Raw genomic sequence first — 27177 nt, forward strand, 5'->3', positions numbered from 1 at the left:
TCTCTGACTCTTAGAATCCCTAATTTTCTTCAAGGGTGAGCTTAGTTACCTATCTTTTACATGAAGCCCTTCCTGATCCCCTCAGTTACTAGTGTCTTCCCACAAAAAAATAAATATCATGTCTCATTCCTCCCCTGACAGAATGTTAACCTCCTTGAGGGGCAGGGACTACCTAACTTCTATCTTTGTACCACAGTGCCTGGCACATAGAAGATGCTTAAAAAATGTTTGTTGACTGAGCGAAGAAGCCCATTTTATTATAGAAGAGCTTTAATTGGGTTAAAATAATATGGGGTTCTGAAGTCAGAAAGCCTAGTTTCAAAACCTTAGTTCTACTACTTATTAGCTGTGTGACCTTAACCTGGCAACGTTTCATTTTCTTCATCTGTAAAATGATGGGGTTGGGCTAGATCAGCAGTTCTCAAAGTGTGGCCCAGTGTTTCAAGGTGTCCTCAGAATCAAAATTTTTTATACTAACACATTTTAATTTCAAATATGGCATATATATATATATGTAAAATACACATAAACAAACACTCTTTGAGGTCTATGATCATTTTTAAGAGTGTAAAGGGATCCTAAGACCAAAAAGTTTGAGAATTTTTGCTAGACTAGAAAATCTCCCTTCCAGCTCTAAATTGTTCCTTACATTGTGCTGAAATCTGCCTCTAACTCCCACTCATCAATCCTAGTCAGACTCCGAGCACAGAACTAGCACCTCTCTAGAATGCAACTGAAAAACATACACAATCTTTGTTAAACAGTCCAGTTAGGAAAGGAAATAGAGTAGAGCTCCCTAGGGCTAAATTCACACTTCTTGTCAATCAATGAAACAGTTGTGCACAGCAAGTACTTCAGACCTTTAGTTCAGGATAAGGTCCCTTTGGCAAATGGCAAGAAAGCCAAGGGGATTCATGAAGATTGTGCTTATGTGGTAATGATTACCATTCAGTACATCAAGTTCAAGGAAGCTGCTGGGGAAAAAAAATAAACACTTAGTTGCTATAGAAGCATTCTGGGTTGGAGCTGGAAATAATTTTTTAAAGGCCTTGAAGGGAGGTGGAAACATTCAGATGTGTTTCTAGTTCCAGTATCCTTTTGTATCCAGCTTTAACCCTGTCTGTGCCTGTGGTGACCACTGACAGAAGAGGAATAGTGTTCTGCGAACCTTAAAGAACTATATAATATGCATTAATATTCTAATTCTTTTCTGACAGAAACATTAAAGGGCAACTCTGCCAGGGATGGAAACAGTAACACAAGCTTGAGGGTAGGGGGGAATGGCTTTCAAGACCAACCCACCATTTGTGGACCCCTGCAGTAGAGTACAAGGCAGCTCTGCTTTTTTCTGAATGAACGCATTTACTTAGCATCTTAGGGAAAAAGGTAAGGTAAGGAGGGAATACATTCCACATATGGGAAGCAGCTTGTGAAAAGGCATGGAAAAAGGAGAAGTAATGCCATATGTAAGGTACAGAAAGAAGGCCAATTTGGCTGAACCTTAAAGTGCAGGAAGGGAAAAAATGTGCAATAAATCAGGAAGTGTAGGCTGGAGCCAGATTGTGAATAACTTTAAAAGAGAAATAGAGGAATCAGTATTTTACTCTGCAGGCAATATGGTGAGCCAGTGAAGGTTTTTGAGAAAGGGGTGAAATTTTCAGATCTGTGCTTTAGGAATATCACTTTAGCAGTTCTGTGGAGGAGATAAGAGAAACCTGGAGGCAGAAACCTCAATTAAGGAACAGGAAGTACCTAATGGCCAGAACCAGGGTAGGGACTATGTGAATAAAGAAAATAAAGAGAAGTAGAAGAAATGCTACGGAGGTAGAATCACTAAGGCTTGTTTGTAGATGGAAAGAGAAGAACTAAGGATGATTCTGAGGTTGCGAACCTGGGTGTTGGTCAACAGAAACAGGAAAGTTAGAAAGAGAAGTGGGGGTTTGGGGAGAAAGATGATGAGTTCTTTTTTTTTGACATGCTGATTTAGAGACGTCTATGGAACGTCCAGTTGGAAATATTCAAAAAACACTTGGAGATATGGGACTGCAGCTCTGGAGACAATACAGGGTAGATATACAGATCTGGAAATTATGTGCATAGAGAAGAGAAATGAACCTTTTGGAGTTGATGGGTTAACATGAGTGTGCAGAGGCAGAGAAAAACAGGCCAAGCAATATGCACCAGTGCTTAATGTTTGTTGAACTAAAATGCTCTACTTGCATACTTGGTAATCTTCAACAACCTCTCTACCTCAAGAAAGCTGAACAAATGGATTAACTATAGATACCAGCAGTTAAAGTTGGTTGTAGCATTCCAGATTCCTCTACATACAAAACTCTTAAACTGGAGAAAAGAAAACATGGCGGCATGCCCTGTCCAGATTCTGGTCTTCCAATCTAAAAGAATGCAAAAGGCAGCCCCAGCCTCCCTCTCCTTGCACAAAGAAACTCCTAACTTGTTTTGAGTTCTAGGATATTCAGATATGGATACCCCAAACCTACAATTACTCTATTTCTCTCCTCAAGAAACAACCTTATATTTTATATTTTTTTCTTTAGATAATCTATCAATTATATGTTATTTATGGGTACTTAAAATTTAGGCATCTTTTTTAGCCCTTGATTAATCTGAATCATATAGATTGTTAGTACAAGGGGATTTCCTAATACAACACTCTTATTTCATAAAGGAGAAACTGAGGCTCAGAAAAGATAAGGGCTATCAACGACAGAGCTGAGCTAGAACCAAGTTCTCCTCTCCCAGGATGTTATTTCCGCTATAAATGCTGCTTTGTCTGGTGAATGGACCTTGTTCTAAAAGTCCTGGGGTATTATGGAATCAAATGAGGACTGAGATGGACTTAAGAAATTAATCTCCTTGACTATAAAATGAGGGAGCTGAAAATATATAACCTTTACAATACTTTCCAATTCTAAATATATTAGCCTTATAATCCAGGATGCACTCATTTTATAGAGAAAATAAAAGCCCAGAGAAAGGAAGAAACTTTCCTGAGGTTGGTTAGTGGCAGAACTAGAATGTGAACTTAGGTTCGTAACTCCTTGATCTATTTTCTATTTTCTATTCCTATTGCAATGTACCTGGTTTTCAAGGACTTCACATACTTAAGACTGTGATGTTTCAATCCTACTGTACCAGAAATTATGTACTAAGACAGGAAAAGTGTTTTAACCATTTACTGCCTCATGAGACATGATTAGCAAGCTATGAAATAAGAAACTCCTTCATACTGAAATAGTGTGTGGTACATGAGGAAAAGAACTAGATTGGGGTTTGTCAAAGCACCTAGGTTCAAATCTTGTATGTTTACAAGATTTGAATGGGTTCCTAACCTACTTTTCTGGACTTCAACTTCCTCATTTGTCAAATGAGTAAACTGGACTAGATCAGGTGTTCTTAACCAAACTTTCTGTGTCACAGACCCCTCTGACTGGGCTAGTGAATGAAGCCCATGGACACCTTTTCAGAATGTTTATTTTTTTTTAAATCATAAGATATATAGGATTACAAAGTAAACCAACTATACTAAAATACAATTATCAAAATTTTTTTTTTAGGCAATTAGGGTTAAGTGACTTGCCCAGGGTCACACAGCGAGTAAGTATCAAGTGTTTAGTCTGAGGCTGGATTTGAACTCAGGTCCTCCTAACTTCAGGGCCGATGCTCTATCCACTGTGTCAGCTAGCTGCCCCCAAAATTTTTTTTTAAAAAAACAAATTCATGAACCGCTGGGTTAAGAATCCCTAGAGATATTTCTAATGTCACTTCTGGCCCTAAATCCAACGATCCTACTATTTCCCAGTTTACTGGTATTCTTCTTAAACAAGTAATGTGTGGACTATCATCAGGTTTCTCTTGCTCTTTAAAATGTTAGTCAGTAGAGGCTGTCAAAATTTAAGGGCTATAAGTCAAGTATCCATTTTTTTTTGAAGAGATGTTAAAGTTTATCAGGTAAATTAGCATTTATAGATTAAAAATACAAATTGGTGGGCATTAAGAATTAAACATTCTTATTAATTTTGAATCTCTGAGGTTGCACCAGATCTTTCTGCATTTCCACCATTTGAATAACTCTTTGCTTAGCTCCAAAGCTGAAAGCTAATCCTTGCTGAGATGGTACGTACCAGATGTAGAGCCTAGGCTAGTTTTAGGCCTTTATAAAAATATAATTCACTTGGGAGAAAATTTATCTCAGCATTGAAGCTACAATGAAGTTTTACAAAGATAAGTATTCTGGGTGGTCTCCAGTATAATTACATTAGTATATTAATAACATGTGTACTTCTGTTCCATGTTCAGGAAAAAACATCTGCAGGCTAAATAACCAAGAACAAAGGTCAAGGAAAAAATGGACGGTAAATTACTATTCTTTAACCAGTAATAATCATTGAATAAATGTGCTGGAATGCCAGAATGTACTCAGGATCAGCAGCCTATTTCTGTCTTACTTATTTCATAGTAATTTTATAACACATTTAAGAGTCAAATAACTAATTTTCCCAAAGTAAGCCAGAAAGCTTCTCCTAATATTTAAAACTGCAGACAACTTTGTATATGTTGAATTTACTTATAATTCTGAAAGTCTCGATATTTAGAGAAAGATTTCCAAATAATGCCCACCCTTCTCCATTAGGTAACTTTTTCTCTTAATATTTCTTGGTCTTTCTCCATCTCATAATTGGTAGAAGTGAGAACCAAAGGACCTGAGGACAGGATGGAATAGCTATAGTGAGCTATAAGGCTTAAAAACAGAGATTAAGTAGTAGAAAAATCACTGTAATTAAAAGTCAGAAAATCTTGGGTTTGAATCTTGCTTTGTCCACTTACAAGTTAAGTGACTGTTTCTGAGCTTCAGTATCCTCATCTATAAAATGGAAAGAAGATGTATACAACTTAAGTCACAGGATTGCTAACAGGATCAAACAAGACAATGCATAGGGCTACTTTTAAACTGAGATGCAGAGAGGTTAAGTGAATTATTAATCTCAGAGATCCAATTGTCTTCTCCTACAAGCCCTCATTTCCTTACCCTACGTGCGATAAGCTGAGGACAAAATTCAAACCCAATACTTCTAACTCAAAATCTTTGGATTCTTTCCTTGGTAGTATGCCCTCATCGACTATCTATGATTTCTCCACCTTCTTCCTTTCCCCAATCAGACTTCACAGCCCAACTTTTTCTACATCTAGAAGGAAACAGTCGGATGCGAGAAGCCAGGGTACCCATGAAAAGCTTGAAGGAAGAAATCTAACAATGACTTGGATACCTGCTGATGTTGTTCAGTAGTTTCAGTCATGTGCCACTCTTCGTGAGTCTATTCGGGGTTTTCTTGGCAAAGATACTGAAATGGTTTGCTACTTCCTTCTACAGCTCATGTTACAGATGAGGAATTGAGGCAAACAGGGTTAGGTGATTTCCTCAGGATCACAAAGTCAGTAAGTGTCTGAGGATGGATCTGAACTGGCAAAGAGTAGTCTTCCTGACTCCACAGCACTCTATCCACTGTACCACCAATTGATGACTAATCAATTAAATTTCAGAATATCAGTCCTGTCTGGTGACAGGTGGGGCCAAATGCATGACTTTGTATCTCTTGGGCCTCGAACATGGTGTCTAGAAGGTAGTGGATTTCCCCTCTCACTAGAGGTCTTCAAATGGAGTCTGGATAACATTTGCCAGAGTATCTTGTAAAAGAGATTCCTGTTCAGGCATAGGTTGCACACAATTATTTCTAAGGTCCTCAGAATCTGTAGATTCTGAATGACTAATAAGATCTCTCTGAATATTCCCTTTTTGGGGAACAGGATTGGTGAAGAGGGAATTAAAAGAACAAAAGCCATTGGTCAAAGGATATATGCAGAACAGTTTTTAAATGAAGAAATGCAAACTTTCAAAAACCATATAAAAAACGCAAATTAAAACAATTCTGAGATTTCATCTAACAGCCAACAGATTAGCAAAGATGACAAAAGATGAAAAAAAGGCAATTGTTAGAAGAGCTAGGGGAGGCAAAAATACCAATGCACTGTTGGTGGAGCTGTGAACTGGTATAATCACTCTAGAAAGCAATTTGGAATTATACCTCAGAAATCACTAAACTGTATATATACCCTTTTGACTCAGTGATATCACTAGATACATACTCCAAAGGGATCAAAAACAGAAGGGAAATACTTAGGTACAAAAAACATTCATAGCATAGTTTTTTTTTGGTGGTGGTTGTTGTAGTTAAGAAGTGGAAACAAAGTAGGTACCTATCAATTAGGAAACTGCTGAATAAATTGTGGTCTATGAACATTATGAAATGTTACTGCACCATAAGATATGATGAATTTATAAAAAAAATTGGAAAGATTTGTATGTACTTATATAGACTAAAATGTGGAGAAAACAAGAGAACAATTTACATAATGGTCACTATAGTGGAAACAATTGTCAAAGCCTTTAGGGCTCTGATAAACACCATAACCAATCATGACTTCAAAAGATTTAAATTGAACCACAACTCTCCCTCCTTTTTTTTTTTTTTTTACTTAAAGATAGTCAAAGCTGGAAGGTTTATTAGAAGATAGAAAATTACATAGGCCCAAACAAGAAACAACATCAGAGTAAAGAATGTCAGAAGAAGAATTGCCCTTAGAAATCATCCATCACTCTCCTTTGAGAGATGGTTAAAGTGAGGTCTAGACTACATGTGACCCTCCAGGTTCCCAAGTGCGGCCCTCTGACTGAATCGAAACTTCATAGAACAAATCCCTTTTTTTTTTTGTTCTACGAAGTTTGGATTCAGTCAGAGGGCCGCACTTGAGGACCTATAGGACCACAAGTGCCCTTGAGGCCACAGGTTCTCCACCCCTGGTCTAGACAGTAGAAATGACTTTCCTAAAGTCACAGTGAGATCATTGTGAGGATCAGGTCTCCTGGATCCCAAATCAATTACTGTTCTATTTTACTATTTTGTCCGCTCTTGTGAGGACTAAAGCTTAAATCCTTATACCTTTAGCTGAGAATTACAGTCTAATGTCCTCTGAACTTGAGATTAGGTCAGTTTTAAGTGGTCATACTTAAATGGGAGACATTCATCAATCTCTAACCTTTGCTGGTTCAAAGAGGGATAGACAGTTTTATTGCCCTGTGGACAGAGTTCCAAACTGTCCTCCAGAAAGGTTGGATCAGTTTACAACTCCATCAATAGTGCATTAGTGTCTCAATTTTTCCACATTCCCTCTAGCATGTTATTCTTCTTTTCTGTCACGTTAATCAATCTGTTAGGTGTGAGGTGGTACCTCAGAGTTGTTTTAATTTTGATTTCTCCAATCAATGGTGATTTAGAGCTTTTTTTTAATGTGACTATTGGTAGCTTTGATTTCATCTTCTTAAAACTGCCTGTTCATAGCCTTTGCCCATTTATCAACTGGGGAATGGCTCTTAATTGTATAAATTTGGCTCAGCTCCCTATATATTTCTGAAATGAGGTCTTGTATCAGAGAAATCTGCTGTTTCCTCCTCCTCCCATTTTCCTGTTTTTCTTATAAATTTAGTTGCAATGATTGTGCAAAACCTTTTTAATTTCATATAATCAAAATTATCCATTTTATTTCTCATGATCCCATCTCTTATTTGGTCATAAACTTTTCCCTCATCCATAGATCTGACAGGTATATTTTTCACACTCCTCTAATTTCCTTATGATATGACTTTGTCTACACCATTTTGTCCTTACATGGTGTGAAGTGTTAGTCTATGCCTAGTTTCTGCAAATATGCTTTCCCATTTCTCCAGCAATTTTTGTCAAATGGTGGGTTCTTGACCCCAAAGCTTAGATCTTTAGGTTGATCAAACACTAGATTACTATGTTCATTTATTGCCATGTATTGTGTGTGTACCTAATCTATTCCACTGATCCACCACTCTAATTCTGAGCCAGTACTAGATTGTTTCAATGACTGCTGTTGTTGTTAGGTGATACAGTGGATAAAGTGCTGTTGAAGTCAGAAAGAATGAGTTCAGATCGGCCTCAGACACTTACTAGCTGTATGACCTTGGGCAAGTCACTTAACTCTGTTTGTCTCACTTTTCTCAATTGTAAAATGAGCTGGAGAAGGAAATGGCAAACCACTCCAGTATTGCCAAGAAAATGCCAAATGGGTTCACAAAGAGTTGGACACAGCTGAAATAACACAACAACTGCTGGACTGCCTCCTTTCACATTTTAAAAATTGATTCCTTTGACATTCTTGACCTTTTGTTCTTACAGATGAATTACTATTTTTCTAGGTCTATAAAACAATTCTTTTTAAAATTAACTTATTTTTAGTTTTCAACATTCACTTCCATAAGCTTTTGAGTTTTAAATTTTCTCCCCCTCCTTCCCTACCTCCCTCCCCAAGATGGCATTCAATCTGATATAGGCTCTACATATATATTCCTATCAAACATATTTTCACATTAGTCATGTTGTAAAGAAGAATTTGAACCAACAGGAGGAACCACAAGAAGAAACAAAACAAAACAGAAGGAAAAAAAAGAGCAAATAGTATGCTTTGATCTGTGTTCAAATTCCATAGTTCTTTCTCTGGATGTGGATAGCATTTTCCAGCATGAGACTTCTGGAGTTGTCTTAGATCCTTGCATTGCTGAGAAGAGCTAAGTCTATCAAAGTTAGTCATCGCACAACGTGGCTGTTACTGTGTACAATGTTCTCCTGGTTCTGCTCACTTCACTCAGCATCAGTTCATATAAGTCCTTCCAGGCTTTTCGGAAGTCCACCTGCTCATCATTTCTTATAGCACATAGTATTCCATTACATTCATACACCACAACTTGTTCAGTCATTCCCCAATGGATGGGCATCCCCTCAATTTCCAATTCTTGGCCACCACAGAAAGAGCTGCTATAAATATTTTTGCACATGTGGGTTCTTTTCCCATTTTTATGATCTCTTTGGGATATAGCCCTAGAAGTGCTATTGCTGGGTTCAAAGGGTATGCACATTTTTAAAGCCCTTTGGGTATAGTTCCAAATTGCTCTCCAGAATGGTTGGATCAGTTCACGACTCCACCAACAATGCATTAATGTTCCAATTTTCCCACATCTTCTCTAACATTTATCATTTTTCTGTTTTGTCATGTTAGCCAATCTGACAGGTGTGATGTGGTACTTCAGAGTTGTTTTGACCTGCATTTCTCTAATCAATAATGACTTAGAGCCTTTATAAAATAATTCCTGGCAGTCTGATATGGAACTCAATAAAGTAGAACTGTCATTTTCATTATATTAGTTCATCCTACCCATGAACAATTAATATTTCTCCAACTGTTGGTGCATATATGTTTAGTATTGATATTACTTAACTGTCTATGGTTCCTTTTAGCAAGATGTAGTTTCCCTGCTTAAATCTTTTAATGAGTTCTATTTTCCCTTTTGCTTTGTCTGAGATCATGATTGAGACCCCTGACTTTTTTACTTCAGCTGAAGCATAACAGCTTCTGCTCCAGTCCCTTATTTTAACTGTATGTGTCTCTCTTTTTCAAGTGTGTTTCCTGTAAGCAACAACATATTGTTGGATTAGGGTTTCTAATACATTCGCTATCTGCTTCCATTTTATGGGTGAATTAATCCCATTCACATCACAGTTAGGATTACAAACTGTGTATTTCCCTCCACCCTATTTTCCAGTTTATCCTTCTCTCTTTTTATTCTATCCCTCCTTTAGAATCTCACCTTTTATTATCTCTTCTCTAAAGTCTGTTTTCCTTCTGACTATTGCCTTACCTGTCTTCCCTTTTACCATTCACCCTTTTTATTATTCTCTTAGCCTCTCCCCCTCCTACTTCCCTGTTGGGCAAGACAAATTTCTACTACCAAACTGAGTAGGTAGATAGAGTTTTCCCATTTTGAACCTACTGAGATATAAGATTCAGGTGCTGTCCCCCACATTTTTCCCTCCATTATAAAAGTTCTTTCTTGTTTTTATGTGAGATTGTTTTCCCCAGTTTCCCTCTCCCTTCCTCCTTCTTCCAGAGCTTACCTCCTTCTCCCCTATTCATTTTTTTTACATCATTCCAACAAAATCAACATACTCCCACACCCTCTTTCTCTGTAGAATCATTTTAACTGCCTTAATAATGATAAAGTTCTTAGAAAATACATATATCATCTTCCCATATAGAAAGGTAAAACAATTAAACCTATTGAGTATCTTATGATTTCTCTTTCAAGTTTACCTTTTTATACCTCTCTTGAGTCTCATATTTGAAAGTCAATTTTCTATTCAGCTTTTCATCAAAAATATTTCAAAGTACTCTCATTAACTACCCATTTTTTTCCCTTGAAGGATTATACTCAGTTTTTCTGGGTAAGTCATTCTTGGTTGTAATTCCTGCTCTTCTGCCTTGCAGAATCTCATATTCCAATCCCTCCATCCCTTTAATGTGGTTGCTGCTGAATTTTGTGTGATCCTGACTGTGGCTCCAGAGTATTTGAATGGTTTCTTTCTTTCTTTTTTTTTTTGGTCTAGGCAATGGGGTTAAGTGACTTACTCAGGGTCACACAGCTAGCAAGGATTATGTGTCTGAGGCCGGATATGAACTCAGGTCCTCCTGACTCCAGGGCCAGTACTCTATCCACTGTGCCACCTAGCTGCCTCAAATGGTTTCTTTCTTGCTGCTTGAAGGACTTTCTCTTTGACCTGCAAGCTCTGGAATTTGATTATAATATTCCTGGCAATGTTCATTTTGGGATCTCTTACAGATGGTGATTGGTTGATTCTTTCCATTTCTTTTATCTTTTGGTTCTAGCATACTGGGACAGTTTTCCTTGATGATTTCTTGAAAGATAATGTCTAAGCTCTTTAAAATTATCTCCTCGTGATCTATTTTCCAGGTCAGTTGTTTTTCTAATGAGATATTTCATGTTTTATTTGTTTCATTCTTTTGAGTCTGATTTATTGTTTCTTGCTGTCTCATGGAATCATTAGCTTCTACTTGCCCAATTCTAATTTTTAAGGAATGATTGTCTTTAGTGAGCTTTTGTATCTCTTTTTCCATTTGGCCAATTCTGTTTTTGTAAGGCATTATTTTCTTCAGTATTTTTTGTGCCTCTTTTACCAAGTTGTTAACTGTCTTTTCATAATATTCTTCCTTTGCTTTCATTTCTTTACCTAATTTTTGCTTTATCACTCTAATTTTAAAAATAAATTTTGAGCTCTTTCAGGAATTCTTGTTGGAGTTGTGTACAATTCACATTTTTTTCCCCTTTGAGGTTTTGCTTGCAGCTGTTTTGACTCTGTTGTCTTCTTCTGAGTTTGTGTCTTGATCTTTTCTGTCACCATAACAGCTTTTTATGGTCAGGTTCTGTCTTTTGTTGTTTGCTTATTTTTCTACCCTATTTCTCAATTTGGAACTTTATGTTACTGTTGGGCTCTATTCCTTGTGGGGGGGGCAGGGGGAGAGTAGAGCTCTGTCAAGTATTCACTGTCTCCAGGTTCGGGATTTTTCTGCTCTGCTGTTTTCAAAGCTAGTTCCAAGGAGTTGGAAGTTTTCGGTGCTTCCAAGGTGATGTGATCTGGAGAAAGGTGTGGTCGCTGCTCTCTTGGTCTTCACTCTGGTCCTAACCCAATAAGGGCTTCTGATCCCTTGGTATAGTAATTGATACTGCTCCTCAAGCCCCTTCCTTCCTTGAGACCGGAGCCCTCTCCTTCTTCTTAACAAGAGTTAATAGAGTAAGGGTACAGAATGAGATATATACTTACTGATACAGTCAATGTGTTTTACTTGACTATACTTACAAGAGAGCTTTTATTTGTAATAGACAAGTTAGTGGGTGATGAAAAAGATTTTTGAATAGGAAAAGAGAATCAATAACACATTAAAAGTACACAGAAGAAAACAAAAAAGTTCAGAAGGGGACACAAAAGAATTCCTTAAGTATTCTCATCTACAGGCTAAATATCTCAAGCTTCCTCAACCAACCCACATATGGCATGATCTCTCACTTTCTGATTTCAAGGTCAAGTTTCTTTCCACTACACAATGTGACTTCACAATTGTAGGGCCAAAAGTCAAACGTAATTCCAACAAAACCAATCTATTGACCATTTGCCATTACTGTTTGCCAATGTTGTCTTGAAATATTACTTACCATCCACTTTTATTCAACTACTTTAATAGTCACCAAATATTTATTAAGTGCTTACCATGTGATAGATATTGTGCTAAGCTCTGGGGAAACAACGGCAAAAAATAGTCCTTACTCTTGAGAAGGCCACATTACAATGGGGGAGATAACCTGCAAATAACTATGTACAAACAAGATATGTACAATATAAGTTGGAAATAATCAACTGCGTTTTCATCAGCATTAAGAAAAATCAGGAAAAGATTTCTTGTAGCAGGTGGGATTTTAGCAGTGACTTCAAGCCAGGTGATGAAGAGGGACAGAATTCAGAAATGGGTGATAGAAAGCAAACATGCAATGAGTCAGAAGATTAAGTATCTTGTTTGAGGAACAGCAAGGAAGCCAGTATCACTGAACTACAGTATATTTGGCAACTGGCAAGGTGTACGGTGAAAGACAGGTCATGAAGGACTTTTGAACAGTGAACAAAGGATTTTATATTTGATCCTGGAGTTCACTGTTGACATGGTCAGACTTGAACTACTGAACTATAGGAAGACAAATTTGATAGGCAAATGGAGAATGTACTGCAATGGGGAGAGACCTGAACAAAGAGACCAACCAACAAGCTACTGCAATAATTAAGGCATGAGATGATGAGGGTCTGAATCAGGATGGTGGCAGAGTCAGAGGAGAGAAAGAGATATATACAAGAGATGTTGCGAAGGTAGAATCAATAGGATATAGCAATAGAATGGATGGAGGAGTTGAGGATGACATCAAGGTTGAGCTTGTGTGAGTAGAAGGATAGTGGTGTCTTCTACAGTCACAGGAAAGTTAAAAAGAAGGGAGGGATGGAGGTGGGGGGGGAAGGGGGAGATAATAAGTTTCATTTTGATCATGTTGAATATGTCTATTGGACGCACACTGGACATTCAATTAGAGATGCAGGACTGGACAAGAATTGAGAATCATCAGTGTAGAGATGATAATTGAATCCATGGAAGCTGATGAGATCACCAAACTTAAGAGTACAGAGGGGAAAGAGGACTCAGGACACAGCCTTAGGGGACATCCATGGTTAATAAACATAAGATGGACTAAGATCCATGAGAGGTAACTGAAAAGGAGTGGTCCATGAGAGGTAGGAGGAAAATCAGGAGAGAGCCATGTTATTAAAGCCTATAGAGAAGAGAATATCAATGAGAAAATGGTGATTGACAGTACTGATGGAATCCTAATAAAGCTGCCCCCAACCCCAATATTCTAACTTCCTTCTGAGCCTCACTGAACAGCAGCAGGTACATCCTGATTTGACCACACAATCTGCTTTAACCACACCACAGGTCCCCAGACTCAATAACCTAACTTCTTCATATATGCCTCACTAGAACAGTAGGCGTATCCATGTGATAGAATCTGAGCCACTGCCACTAGCTAACCACTGTCCCCAGACCCAATTCTCATATTTCTCACAGAAACAGCAGGTGTGTCCATAAACTGATATTTCTCACACAGACAACATGTGTGTCCATTCACTCAACCATAAACACATCCATCTAAACTCAGACAGAACCAGAATAGCTAGCCAATCAGAAAGCAGCACCACCAGGATGCCCGAGCAGGATGTAGACCCCAAAACAACAGAAGGGATTTTCTTTAATTAGGCACCTGCACAGTAATAGCAAAAACTGTCCTTTAGGTGAACTTATTCCATAGAGAAGCTTATTATAATATCATTATCATATATACGTGCCTCCCCCCCCAAGGGCTTTTCTGTATGCATTGTGGATAACTGCATGCTCAGTTCCACCAAGGCTGGGACCCCTCCCCTATTACCTAATCCCTTGACAAACCCCTCCTGCCTTTTTATATTCATATATTCTGTTATGTAACTGCATCTTTTGCCCTTTAAAAATCCGTCTTGCTTTCACTAAAATGCCAGGTCCTTCTTGGAATTCAGACCATCCTAAGAAGCATCACTCTCAATAAATGCCTTTACTTGAGTTGGAGATAGTCTGAGTCTGTGAATTCATTCGAGACAACCCCACAACAAACCATGAAACCACAACAATGTCAAAGGCCGCAGAGGTTGAGATAGATGCAAACTGAAAAAAGATCATTAGATTTGGTATTAAGAGATCACTCTTAACTTTACAGAAGAATTTCTGTTGAATACTGAGGCCAACAACTAAAGTAAAGAGGGTTATGAAGAGGAAGGAAAGTGGAGGCAACCACTGCGTAGATGGTGTTCTCAAGGATTTTAGATACCAAAAGAGAGGAGCTTTATGGGATGATTGCTAGCAGGGATGAATAGATAGATCAAAGAGGGTTTTTTTTTTTAAGGCAATTGGGGTTAAGTGACTTGCCCAGGGTCACACAGCTAGTAAGGGTTATGTGTCTGGGGCCAAATTTGAACTCAGGTCCTCCTGACTTCAGGGCTGGTGCTCTATTCACTGTGCCACCTAGCTGCCCCAACGTTAGTTTATTTTAGTTTTTTTTTTTTTGCTTTATTTTGGTGAGGCAATCAGGGTTAAGTGACTTGCCCAGGGTCACACAGCTAGTGTCATGTGTCTGAGGCCACATTTGAACTCAGATCCTGCTGACTCCAAGGGCAGAGCTCTATCTACTGCGCCACCTAGCTGCCCCTCAAAGAGGATTTTTTAAGGCTAGGAGAGATCTGTATGTTATATGAAGTAGGACATCAGCCATAAGACAGGAAGAGACTGAAGATAAGTAAGAAAGTAGGAACAGTAGAAGGAGCAATCTGCTAGAGAAGATGGGATGTAATAAATAATTTGTGCATGTAAAGGGCTTTGCCTAGATGAAAACAGTCATCTCTTCATGTGAGATGAGTGAAGTAGATAGTTACAGATGGCATCTGAGTGATATGAGACCAGGAGGGGAGAAAAGGGAGGTCTCTGTAAATGGCCTAAATTTTTTCAGTAAAATATGAAGGTTCTTAGCTGATAGGGTGGACAGATGGGGAGCCATGGAAGTCTCTGAGGAAGGATGAAAAGATTTGGAAAGTCTGCTATAGTAAGTGGAATAGTGTAGTCAATTGGTGAGGTATAAGAGGATTGCCTTGGGGGCAGGTAGGTGGCACAGTAGACCAAGCACTGGCTCTGGAGTCGGGAGTACCTGAGTTCAAATCTGGCCTCAGACACTTGACACTTACTAGCTGTGTGACCCTGGGCAAGTCACTTAACCCTGAGTGCCTCACCATCCCCCCCCCCAAAAAAGATAAAAGGATTGCCTTGCAGTTGTAAGGGCCCAGTTGATATTATGTAATATAACACAAACACATCAGATATGTGGGACAGCAGATGTTTCAAGTGTTCTAGAAATGAAACCAATGAATGAACCCCTTGGGGGAAAAACATCCTATTCTATTGACTCTAAAAAAGGATAATTAGGGGCAGTTACAGAGAAATAGATTTAGGTGTGATATAAGGAAAACCCTTCACAATTAGAGCTGCCCAAAGTGGGTTGCACTGCCTCAGATGACCATATATATTGGAGACTCAGTAAAAGAATTACTAGTCAGGTACAGGTTAGCCTAAAGGATAATGATGATGATGATGATTGTAATGATAATAATTAGCATTTATATGCTGGCTACTATATGCTAGATACTCTAAGCACATTACAAATATTATCCTCATTTCATCCTCAAAACAACTCTACAAGGCAGGTGCTACTATTAACCCCATTTTACATTTGAGGAAACAGAGGCAAACAGATTCAGTAACTTGCAAGGTAACATAGCCTATAAGTATCTGAGGCCAGATTTGAACTTTTTGGTCTTCCTGACTCCAGGCTAAGCACCCTATCTACTACATTACTTGGCTGCCTCTAACGATGATATCTGTGGTCCCTCACAAATCTTTAATTCTGTGACATCTTGGGCAAAAAGAAGTATGCTTATGTTATAAGTAGAGCTAGGAAAATCATACTGGTGCCAGAAAAAAATTACTATCAGCTGATTTGGGTCTATTTGTAGAAATTTTCATTAAAATATTGGATATAAAACCACCTGGCTTAAAGACCACTAAAACTGATGCTTCCCTGCCTTAGGAATCTTGAAGCTTTTATAATATGAAGAGTGATTCCTATTTAGACAAACAGATACCATTAGGGCAATACCAATAATTTTTTTGTAGCCTTCATTATCACTAACAACATTTTACTGAAAGCCAGCTGTGTACAAGGCACTGTATTAGCCACTGTGGTGTACTGGAAAAAGCACCCTATTAGATCAGGAAAGGTGAGTCTGGTCCAATTTCTTGTCAAAAATTTACTGTGCGGCCCTAGGTAAATTGCTACTGTGGAGGCCTGTTTCTTCTCCTGTAAAACGATGGTGTCAAATTAGATGACCTTTTAAAGTTTCCTATATTTTAAAATTCTATAATTTTATAAAACACTATATCCTTGCTCTCAAGAAACTTAGAGCCCAATCAGGAAAACAGGGCACAGACATTTAAAAAGTAATTAGTTTGCAGTGTTAGTTGCTGTGTACCATATGGATAATATAAACGGTAAGTGCTAAGGGAATATCAGGGGTCTAATATACATGTATGTCTAATATACATACGCACATGGCAAAGAAGTCAAAAATTATAATTATTATTATTATCAATGATAGCTGTACCAGAGCTTTGATTTGTTCTACTTTAAATATTGATTTCCACCCTGAAGTCAAAATTCAAATCAGAAATTTGCCCCAGAGAGAAGAACTAGGGCCAATGCTAAGATACTGAAGAGAGGTAGATATGGATTCAATACAAAACAGAACTTCTTAACAATCAGAGGGTTCTAACCATGGAATTGGCTGCTTCTAGAAGATTCTGTCATTAAAGGCATTCAAGCAGAGGCTGAATGACTTGCTAAGGATAATAGATTTAGAAGCTGGAAGAATCTCAGAAGACATCTAATCCAGCCTCCTCATTTTACAGATGGGAGAACGGGATATTTGCTTCAGGTGGTACTGGAACCAGATGGCCTCTGAAGTCTCATCCAGCTCTCACAGTTTATGATTCTAAGTAAGGCTAGGAAAGATGTTAAGAAAAAGGCATATTCTTCAACCACCTAGCCATAAAAAGGGTGGTAGAAAAAAAAACTGTGGACTGAAAGCTGTGTTTAGCCCCACATTCAGACATGAACAGGCTGTAAGACCTGAAATAGGCCTCAGTTTCCCCATCTGTAATATCAGATTTTAGACTGGAGGACCTCAAAAGCTCTTTTTTTAATTCTTAAATCCTAGAATTTCATTAATTTTTTTTTTTGCAGGGAGGGGGGAGAGGAGGATACAGATATGTGATTTATTGGTGTGAGGTACTCCTGAGAATGAAAAATCTTTCCACCAATAAAGATAGGCAACTTCTCTGTAACTTAGGGAGAACTTCTTGGAGTTCTCAGAGGTCAAGTAAATTACTCATGGTCATACAACTACTATATGTCAGAGGCAGGATCTTAACACAAATCTTTCCAAATCCAAGGCCTAGCCTCTATTCACTATAAAATACTTATTCTAATTTTATTTTTAACCTTCCTTAACTATGCTAGAAATAGAGACCTGGATCTGCCACTGAAAATACATCTGTACATTCCAGACAAGAAAAGAAAATTATATTCCCTCAAAGAACTGGAAACCAATCAAAAGAAGAAAGGTTAAATGGATTGTGGTACATGAATATAATGAAATACTAATACAATGTTAAGAAATAATTAATATGAGTAAACAGAAAGATGGAAAAACTTTGACGAACTGCTGCAAAGTGATGTAAAAGCATAACCTGGGAAAACAATATACATAGTGACCATAAAAATTTAAAAGGAAAAAAAAAACAAAATTAAAATTGAATGCTCTGCACTTATTACAGTACTTAGCACATAGAGCACTTAATAAATGCCTGTTAGCTGACAGACTATCCAAGTTTGGCCCAAAGAAAAGATATGAGAATGTACATTTCCCACTCCTTTCTCTGCAGAAGTAAGGCACTATGGGTATAAAAAAATGTCTATAAAAATCAGACTTAATCGATATGTTGGTTGTTTTGGTTGAGGTATTTCTCTTTTTTAAATTCTTTGTATCAAAGATGACAGCCTGAAAGGGAGAAGGATATAGATGTATTAGAAAATGAAGGTGATGTAAAAACAAAAGATACTGTCAATGTTTTTTTTTTAACTGTGCTCCCTATGTTTGTCTACAGAAGTCTCTTGATACCACAACAGGCTGAATTTTCTGATATTCAAATTGTGTACATTTATTCAAAGTGATTAAAAAAAGTATTCTTTGTTACCTACCTTCTAATCACTACCTCCACCACTGTGCCCTAGGCAGCTGCCTTCCCTTAGCCCCAGCTTTGGTCAGTAGTAGTTGTACCCCATTTTTCCAAGTTGGACTGAATTCAATTCTACTTTATCAAGTACCTGTGTGGAAGGTTCTATACTCAGTACTGAAAAGAAAGCTAAATGATAGTCTCTGCACTCAAGGATTTTACAATCCAGTTTACAGGCTTCTCTGATGTAGGTATACTGACAAATTATTTTTTGAACCTTTATCCCAGTGCAGTCCTCATTAAACAATGATTTTATTGCTATCATTGTACATACCAAGCATCAATTGGTCCCCTGATGTTTGAATTATTTAATGTATTACAACCCCTGACCACTTTTCAGAAAAAGACAAAGCCATGTATCCTCAGAGGTAATATCCTAAGTCACCCAACTTTATGTTGTTATTGCTAATTATTTTCATTCAAGAAAATGTAACCATGGTGGAATGTTCCTTTCAGGATGACTGCCCCTAAGCACCAGAATTATTAAACCCACTACTATAACAACACTGAGCAATCTTCACTTTCCTGGGGAGAAAAGTCTTTAAGAAACATATAAATCAAGTAAAAATCATTCTGGCATTTCTGTAATGGATTTTGATTTGTTTCTCTAAAATGATCCATAAATTTCAATTAGTTCTATCTGCTGCAAGAGGATTACTAAATTTCCTACATCCTGTTCTGGTCAGGTATACAAGGTTCAGATGTTTAGTTCATCACTATCCAGATTCCAACTTAATAATAACAAACATTTATATAGTGCTTACTATGTGCCAGGCACTGTGCTAAGGACCTTATAATCATTATCTCATTTGATCCTTGAAACAACCCTGGGAAGTACATACTACTGTTATCCTCATTTTACAGGTGAGGAAACTGAGGTAAACAACGATTATGTGACTGGACCACGGTCACACACAGATTTGAACTTAAGTCTTCCTGATTCCAGGCTAAGTGCTCTCTTCATTCTGCCAACCAGTTGCCTAAATTTAAGAATTGATTTTAAAAGGTCTGAAAAAATAAAATTCAGATGGGTACCTTCTTCTTGAAGGGGGTAATTGGCTCAATGCAAAGGTAATTAAACGATTTTAGTATGATTTCTTCTTGCCACCACCAACCACCCAATCACCTAGGCTTGAAAGCTCAGTCATCTTTCTGACAGCTAGCTAATGCAGTGGATAGACTGGAGTCAAGAAGACCTAAGTTCAAATCTATCCTCAGACAATTACTAGCTATGTGACCCTGGGCAAGTCACTTCATCTGTCTGCCTCAGTTTCCTAAAATATAAAATGGGGATAATAACAGCAGCCACCTTATGAGAAGACAAGACTAACTGGAAAAGATTCTGCTGTTGAGAAATACTGAAAGCAAAAGAAGAGGACAGCAGAGGATAAGATGGATAGTGTCATGCAAGCAACAACCGTAAGCTTGGACCAACTTCAGGAAATAGTGGAGGAACAGAAGGAAGGGCCTGGTGTGCTAGAGACCATGGAGTCACAAAGAGTCAGACATGACTGAACAACAAGACCTTGTAGGGTTGTTTTAAGAACCAAATGAGACATTTGTAAAGCACTTAAACACAGTACCTGGCACATCAAAGGTGCCTAACAAACACTCATTCCTTTCCATTTTTTTGACTAGTCCCCTCCCTCCTCAACCACAATATCCAATCAGTTGTAAAGTCTCTTTGATCTCCTCACTCCTACTTCAGCTACCCTAGTTTAGGCTCTTGTCATGTCTCCCTAGGACTACAATGAAAGTCTCCTAACTGGCTTCCCTGCTGCTAATGTGACCTCTCTCCAATCCATCCTCCACACTGTAATATTGCCAAATGTACTGCTTCGATGGCTCTTCCCTAACTCAAAAACCTTGAGTCAATTCCCGGTATCTACCCAAATAAAATACAAACTACTTCAGGCTGGTTTTCAAGGCCTTCCATAATATGCCCTCATACTACTCTATCCTCAATTCTCATCCCATCTTCCATTCTAGGAATAGGATCCCATTCCCCCCCCTTCTAAGATCAAATATGCCCTTTCCTTCAGGGCCCACACCTCAGGGTTCTAAATCTCCTCCACGAAGCCTTCTTTGATCCTCCTCATCTGGAACTGATCCTCCTTCCTTAAATTTCTCATAGTATGAGAAATGAACTCCTTAGCACATACGGTCAGATTTGTGTTATAGTCAGTTTGTTATCTCCCTTCTTTGAGTGTATGTATGCTCCTCAAGGGCAAGAACTATATTTTATTTCATCTTTACATCCCCAGAACCAAGCACAGAACCTTGCACACAAGTCACTTATCTATTGAAGTTATTAAGGAAGAGAATTTTATAAGCAGGCCGGGACTCAAATGGGAAGTTCTTAAAAAATTAAAAGAAAATGTCTCATAAACACATGGGATCTGGACATCTCTGAGGTTATCCAATATCCTAAACTCCTGATTTTACAGAAGAAACTAAGATCCTTAACTAAGGGATTAAGTGACTTATTCAGGGTCAAATAGGTACTAAATATGCAGAGCCCAGATAGGAAACCAGGTGCTCTGAAAACAAATCTGGTGTTCTTTTCGCTAGACAATACTGCCTTCAAAAGAACCTAAAGTCAAAAGTTTCAGTACCTGCACCTTTTAAAAAAATTTTGGTTTCCGACCAAGGCACTAAGACTTGAGATGCAAAAAGCACTATTACAGTGAAGTTGGAGAAATAGAACTAAAATGCAAATGAAAGTGGAAATTCATTTTTAGTGAGATTTGGTGAGGCCATCTAAAACATTCACAGGAATGGATTTCCTATTTCAAGAAGGTAGGCAAAAGTTAATAAACCCTAAAAGAGGTTATCTTATTTGCTTTTGTTATGGTACCACTTACACACCACAATCTTCATTTCAATATCTATAAAAATTATTCTAGTCTTCACTGAATGATAGAGTATAAAAAAATAGTAAAGTTCCCTTTCTAGTCTAGGTTGTGCCACTAACTAAATGTATTACTTTGAGCAGGTCACCTTTCCTTCCCTGGGTCTCAGTTTTCTCCTCTAGAATAAAGGAATTGGATTAGATGACTTCTAAAACTCTCCCAACTGCAAAACTATATGAATTTAAATGATAGCAATGGAGAAGTCATTTCTTCATATTTACATATAAATTTTTAGTAGGCAAGATAAAAGTGCAATGTGGGGAAGGGGAGGTAGCAGGAGGGGAATGGCTGGGATCACTGATCTCTTTAGTGGCCAAATGTATTTAAAAACATTTATTTTTTATATAAGCCTTTGTAACCATATTTACATATATGGATTATAATAAAAAGTCATTACCATTTTAAGGACTACCTAGGGGATTGGTAAAGAAATCTCGCATCTATACAGTATTCTATCAGTAGGACTTCAAGGTAAAAAATCATAAAAATTCATAGATCATCAAGATATTTATTAAGCATCTCTTGGGAAGTAGCATGGTACAGTGGAAAAGAGCAGTGGCTCTCTGCAATCAGAGGGCCTGGGCTCAAATCCCACCTCTGAATCTTCAGCACTTCCTTTATGGCCTTGGGTTAACACACAGGATCCCTGGTTTCAATTGTCTTATTTTTAAAATGAGGGGGATTGGACTAGATGGTCTTTGACGTCCCTTTCAACTCTAGATCTCTGATCATACTGTGAAAAGAAACTGGGATTTCTGTGTCCATGTAATATAATATCCCATTAGCCATTAGCTTCCTGCATACAGGGATGGTGCCCAGGATCTGTAAGCACAGTCTCTAACAAATTAATAAAAAGTTTGCCGAATGAACTGGGAAGAAAAACAACAAGGCTCACACCATCCAGGCAAACAGGATATGCATACACATGAACACCACAGAAAACAGAAGTCATAAGAATCACAGAGCTGGAAGGGACCACGGTCTGATGTGCGGCGCATCAGTGGCAGGGCTAGGGCTAGACCTCTAGCTCAGTGTTCTCTTCATCACACACCAAACTGCTCCTCAAATGGCAAAAGTTAGTAAAGTTCACGTTAGGAGAGACGCACGTCTGACTGCAGAGGGTTCAGGGATATTTCACAGAGCTCGAGGGGACCTCTGAGCAGGCCCTTGAAGAAGAGTGGAGCTTCAACAAGAGAGAGCTGAAGGCGGATGGGACATGTTCCAGGCATGAGAACAAAAAAAGTTCAATAAGGTTGGTAGGAGTCTACAAAAAGAAACAAAGTAGTTTATCCTGGTATGGTTTCTCAGCCTCATTTGTACGATATTCTGTCCAAATTCAGGAACAGACAAGAGACACAAATTAAAATAGAACATATATACTTAAGTCCTGGCCCCCTTGAGCCAGGACTCAATTATCAAATTGAGATAACAATTTGATGTCCCTAACAAAACTGAAATATGTCAAGGTACTTAAAGGTAGAGGGATACTTTTGGGGGCAATAATGTGAAAAGCTGACTTGAATCCTGACTCTGCCATTTATTACTTGTGACCTTGAACATTTAAGTCACTTTCCCTATCTGGGCCTCAGTTTTTTCATAAAATAGGGAGGGAGGAACCTCTCTCTATATGGTCCTTCCCAGGTCTAGTGATCTATCAGTTTTTATGAATTTTAACTTGAAGTCCTACAGATAAAATACTGTATAGATATCTCCTTACCAATCCCCTAGGTAGCCCTTAAAATAGTAATGACTTCTTCTTATAATCCATATGTGTAAATATGGATGCAAAGGTTGCTATAACCAAATTATTGTCAATCTTCAGAATCAGCCTATTACAGAAGTCTCTTTTGTATAATATGTAGCAATTGATTAGTCCAAAATGTAAATATGAAAGCAAGGAAATACATTTTAAAAGAAAAACCAATGCAGAACACTACTCCCTTTTTCTGTTTCTGCCAACTTCATATTTTTTGCTTCCTGACAATATCCTCTTGTCTTCCCCACTTTAGTCCAAACAACCATCTCAAAACGTGAAACTCCAAAGACTTTTCAATGTATAGTTAAGATAGATCAAGTAACTGAACTGAGCCCCATGGAAAAACAATATCTTGGGAAAAAAGCTGTTCAAAGATAGGAGATAGATTAAAACTTTCTCCTTAAAATCTACCAGAGGAACTTTATATTCTTAACTAACCCTTATGAGTACCACTTCAATCACTCAAAAGTGCCATGCACCTGGCTCAGCCCCTTTGCCTCTATCCTCTTCTAGTTTCTCAAAGATTTTTGGAGTTCTTGGAGTAAAGAAATAAAAACTTCTATAGCAAGATCTAATAGTTCAGAGCATAATGTATTCTGTAACTAAGCCATGACCCTCACCCTCATAATATCCATGGTTAACAGGAAGATGGAAAAGGGGAATCTTATCAGATTCCAAACAATATACAACTGTCTCCCTATAGTCTCTCCATCCTCAAAGGAGAGACATATTTCCCAGTAATTTCAAGGTCCCTAAAGACAGCTGGCAATATTTAGCAGCATAGTGTCCTTTACTGGGGTAAGTCTCTCTCACTTAAAGGATAAAAGTTTTAACCAATCCCTAGAGACATACAAGGTGGGGAAGTACTGATCAAGGGATAGAAGGGATGGTTTGAGGCTAACACCTGAGTTCAGTAGAATAAACCAGTTGCTATTCCTAGCCAATACATCAGTAAAGGCATTTTATCCTAATAAATAATTCAGAAAAGGGACTGTGTGGTAGTGGCTCTTGGACCCTTGCCTTCTGTATACCCTGAAATTCTTTGGCACAGACGGAATCCTTTATCCTTCAACTCTCAGGTGGGGAGGAGGGAAGATAACCTGGTTAAACGGGAAAGATCAAAAAGAAGACTTGGTGGGGAAAGGAGAAGGGTTCTCAAGGAAAAGGGGTTTAAAAGAAAAAAACAGGGCTGGGAATTAGAGATGGCTTCAGGGACAAGGTGAGGACTATGACAAGAAAGCCTGAGTTTTGGAGAGTGCCAAGGGGGTGGGGGGGAAGAGGGCAAGCAGAGGTGAGTTCTGAGGGACAGGATGAGTTTAGAGGTACAGATGAAGTTTAGAAGTAGCAGAAGCAGGTTGAGAAGGGCAAGAGGAAGGCTTGATGGGGGCTCATACGAGGGTCTGAGCAGTGGTGGACAGGGTTCAATCTGCAGAATGCCTATGTTTGGAGGAAGCAAAGGTGGAATGGGGGTTCAGAGATTTGATTTAGGAGACAGGTCAAGACAAATTGGTTGGGGAAGGAAGGACTAGGTTTTGGAGCTGCAGCTTAAGTTTTGAGAGAAGCAGAGTTGGGTTTGGGACTTAAGAGATGGAATATCCCAGGTTTGATGGGGCCAGGTAGAGCAGGGGAGTTTGGCTTATATTGAGAGGTAGGTATAAGAGACAAGGATGGAATGGGGAAGCAGAGGTGAGATAGGGGCCAGGAAAGTATGGGGAGGCAGAACTGAATCTTGGGCTGCACTTAGTAGACAGTGAGGAAGGCAGCAGGAGAGTTGAATCTAGTGGGGCACAGAGGGCACAGGTGGGGGACAGCAGGCCCTAGATGTGGGATAAGGGCAAGGGGGGCATTGGTTTAGGGGGACAGCAGGGAAGGGTCAGCAGAGAACACGTATGAGGGCATTAAGCCCTGGGGGGGGACAACAAAGGGGTCACGGATGGGGGGCGGGCAAGGGTCAGCAAAGGATGTGAGTCTGGGGGAGGGGCAGCAGGCCCTGGGTCTGGGGGCAGTAAAAAAGTGGGTAGGAGGAGCAGCAGAAGATGTGGGCGCTGGTGGGCAGTAGGCCTGAGTGAGAGAGGTCAGCAGGCCCCGGACTGGGAGGTGACCTGGCACTGCTGACAGGACAGGGGCTCTGAGCGTCCCCATCCCGGACTCGGTCCCTCACCGGGCCGTCTCACCTGGCTCCGCCTGCGCCCGGCCAGCCGGCCGCTGGGTCTCGTTCGTCTGTCGGGCCTCACGGAGGAGGGCCGGGCAGGGCACGGCAGCAGGGCCGCTGGCCGCACTGCACAGCCAGGCCCCGGCCGCTGTCAGGCTCCCGTCCTCAGCGCTCCCTCAATATGGCGGCGGCCACTCCTCCGCGGCCTCCCCTCCGCCGCCGCCGCCGCCGCCGCCAGCCCCCTCCCTCCCGCCCTCCCACCCTCCGGCCCGGCCCCGGCCCGGCCCGGCCCCCCCCCGCGCTCCCGCGCAGGCGCGCTCCCAAGCCCAGCCGCGCCGCGCCGAGGCCCCGTTCCTCCGGCCCGAGAAGCTCGCGCTGGTCTCCAGTCCTCGCACCACCCTCACTACGGGCGCGCGCTTGACCACGCCTTCTCTTCCTCCTCCCCGCCCAATTCCTCCCTAAACACCACCCCCTCCACCAAGATCCCCGGAGCGGGGCTGGGTGCGCCGGCGCGCGAAGTGCATCTCGGGAGGGAATGACGTCCCTGACGATTCGAATCAATACAGGAAGCGGCTGGCCACGCGTTGCTAAGGGCAACGAGAGGGGGAGCCCAAGCTAGTCTGGGGAGGGAGCTTTGGGCTCCACTTAAGACTGTACCTTGCCCGCATGACTCTGCACGGCTTAGGGCTGAGAATACCAAGCTCTCAGACGGAAAGAACCCCGGATTCGGAGTCAGGAAGCCTGGGCTCCAACCCTGGTCCTGCCCACCGCTTGCTCTGAGCCCTGGGACAAGTCGTCCCCTCTGGGCCCCTCCAGTTACATCTCTGTATAACCAAGAGTCGGACTAGACACAAACGGGTTCTTGACCTGGGGTCCGTGTACATTTTTTTTTAAGAAAAATAATCTACGTGTTTTGGTTCTAGCCACAAAGAGTGTGCTGGCATTGTGTGCTGGACACCTGGCCTAGAGGGCCTCTAAGGCCTCTTCTTTCTCTGAATCTGTGATCTCAGGACCTCTGAAGGCCTCTCTAGCGCTAGCATTCGGTGAGGACACACACATCCCTTTGTTCACCACCCAGCCACAACTCATCCTTGTTCAGATCGTCTTCCCAGTGATGATCCACCCAATCAATACAGGGTGTCCTAAAAGTCTCAGTGCAGCTTTAAGCTATGAGTTACTAAAAAGTTTTAAACATTACTAAGATTTTGGAGACACTCTGTATACTGGAGGCCTAGGGCTAGTGCTGGTCTTGAAGGCGGAAGACCTCAGTTCAAAATAGCACTTCTGACATTTATTAGCTAGGTGAGCATGTACCAGTCACTTGCCTAAGTCTGGCTGTTACTGTTGTCCAGTTGTTTCAGTCATGTCCAACTCTTCATGACACTATTTGGGGTTTTCTTAGCAAAGATCCTGGAGTGTTTTGCAATTTCCTTCTCCAACTCATTTTGCAGATGAGAAAACTGAGGCAAACAGGGTGAAGTGACTTGCCCAGGGTCATACAGCTAGTGTCTGAGGGCCAAATTTGAACTTGGGTCTTTCTGACTCCAGGCGTGGTGCTTTATCCACTGCACCACCCAGCTGCCCCTCATTTATAAAATGGAGGTTTAAAAAAAAAGTGGATAAGGTTATTTACCTCCTATGCAGATCAAGAGTCAAAGCATTTTAGGGGATATTGTTATAAAGTGATAGATTCAGAGCTGGACAAGACCTTTCAGATCATCCAGCTCCTTTACTTTATAGAGAAGGAAACCAAAGCTCAGAGAGATTAAGGGACTTAGCTAAAGTCACTTAGGTAATAAGAAGCAGTCAAGATTTGAACCCAGGCGCTCTGACACTTCCAGCTCTCTTTGTACTCCTCTTGTGTGAGCTGGGACACA

The 27177-nt window shown here is 39.9% G+C and overlaps 1 protein-coding gene across 2 annotated transcripts in view; it reads right to left on the reverse strand.

Moving 5' to 3' along the window:
* The window catches only part of FZR1 (fizzy and cell division cycle 20 related 1), a 100614-nt gene that overhangs the window by 50725 nt on the left and 22712 nt on the right, over positions 1–27177 (reverse strand). Inside the window, exon 1 of one of the 2 annotated variants that reach the window (XM_027851103.1) lies at positions 25323–25419. The exons of the other annotated variant lie outside the window; for it this stretch is intronic. The gene's annotated coding sequence lies outside the window, so the exon portion shown is untranslated. Of the gene's footprint in view, positions 1–25322; positions 25420–27177 lie in introns of those variants that run through there. 2 annotated transcript variants of the gene reach the window in all.

This window comes from Vombatus ursinus, unplaced genomic scaffold, assembly GCF_900497805.2.
Source record: "Vombatus ursinus unplaced genomic scaffold, bare-nosed wombat genome assembly UNPS02009173.1, whole genome shotgun sequence".
In the NCBI taxonomy this organism is placed as follows: domain Eukaryota; kingdom Metazoa; phylum Chordata; class Mammalia; order Diprotodontia; family Vombatidae; genus Vombatus; species Vombatus ursinus.